This window comes from Orycteropus afer, unplaced genomic scaffold (genome assembly GCF_000298275.1).
Source record: "Orycteropus afer afer isolate SDZICR_OR568_19922 unplaced genomic scaffold, OryAfe1.0 scaffold00031, whole genome shotgun sequence".
Classification (NCBI taxonomy): Eukaryota; Metazoa; Chordata; class Mammalia; order Tubulidentata; family Orycteropodidae; genus Orycteropus; species Orycteropus afer.
This window is the reverse complement of record NW_006921618.1, coordinates 8,488,232-8,489,139: the sequence shown is the minus strand read 5'-3', so window position 1 is coordinate 8,489,139 and position 908 is coordinate 8,488,232.

Genomic DNA, 908 nt, shown 5'->3' with positions numbered 1-908 from the left:
ATTTTGCTGCAACACCTCACAGAACTCACAGGCACCCAAGGGATAGTCTCACATAGTAGGGGTGGAGGCTGGCAGGCTGGCGAGTCCCAGGTTCATGAGTGGGTCTGGAGGATCCTCCCAATTCTCAGGGTTTGATGAACCTCGATCAGCAGATCAGATGACAGCTGCTGTCCCAAATCCAGGAGTGAGAAGAGGATGAGGCAAAACACAGAACCGGAGCAAGAGGAGGGCAAACCTTCCCAGGAGATTGTAGGTATACCCTCACGGAAGCTAAGGGTGGTGATTTGAGTTATACCCTCCAGCAAGACAGGATTCAAGATACATTTCACCTGTGTTGCTCCAATAGCAATAACCCATGTGGATGGCTTTAACAATCAGCATCTACTCAGTTGCTCAAGGCAAATCTCACCACAGAGCCTATTGCACCATTATAGGGAACAACTATTACCAGCTGCCCAGCCAATTGACACCTAACCTTAACTACCACACCACCCTAAACAAGCATGGATAATAGGATTTACAATACATCACCAGATGGAGAACAATGCCTAGAAGGGCCACATCAAGCAATTCACTGCAGCCAGAAATGACATATTGAAGAGGAATGGTGTGACATTCATTGTAACAAAAAAATATTTCAAGATCTATCCTGAAGTACAATGCTGTCAGTGATAAGATAATATCTATACACCTACAAGAAGACTAGCTAATACCACTATTATTCAAATTTGTGCATCAACCACTAAAGACAAAGATTAGGAAATTGAAGATTTTTACCAACTTCTGAAGTCTGAAATTGACCAAGCATGCAATCAAAATGTGTTGATTATTACTGGTGATTGGAATGCAAAAGTTGGAAACAAAGAATCACTGTTATATGGAAAATATGGCCTTGGTGATATAAATGA